At 60.9% G+C, this 419-nt stretch overlaps 1 protein-coding gene across 1 annotated transcript in view; it reads right to left on the reverse strand.

The window, feature by feature from the left end:
* Positions 1 to 419, reverse strand: part of LOC107108044 (protein-glutamine gamma-glutamyltransferase E-like) — a 24,469-nt gene that overhangs the window by 17,016 nt on the left and 7,034 nt on the right. The window lies entirely within an intron of this gene.

A 419-nucleotide genomic window follows, 5' to 3' on the forward strand; every position in this document is an offset into this window, starting at 1 on the left:
GGTAGCCAGAAATCTTGGGTTGGTGGGGCACAGGGGAATTTTGTAGGGCAGCAGGGCGGGGGGGGGAGGGGAGGGGGCAGCAGCTGTGCACCTTCCCTGAACTCGCCACGTGGAGTTCAGCCGTGGGCAGCCCCCACTTGAAGAGCTTCCCTTGAAAAGGGTTCCCTTTAGATGGTGTTTCCCAAGCAGGAGCTGCCCATGACTGAACTCCAAGCAGAGAATTTGCTGCTTGGAGTTCAAGGAAGGTGATCAGCTGGGAGCCACCCCCTCTCTCCCCTCCTGCAGGATTTAAAGGGCCCTCTAGCTGACTGGAAGGGGCCACGTGCTCCGCCAGTCAGCTGGGGGGCTCTTTTAATGTCACTGGGGGGAGGGGGGAGGGGGGGAAGGGCAGCAGCTGTTGTGGGGGGCGCCTCACATTT

The sequence above is a fragment of the Gekko japonicus genome, unplaced genomic scaffold (assembly GCF_001447785.1).
Source record: "Gekko japonicus isolate JY-2015 unplaced genomic scaffold, Gekko_japonicus_V1.1 scaffold784, whole genome shotgun sequence".
Lineage (NCBI taxonomy): Eukaryota > Metazoa > Chordata > Lepidosauria > Squamata > Gekkonidae > Gekko > Gekko japonicus.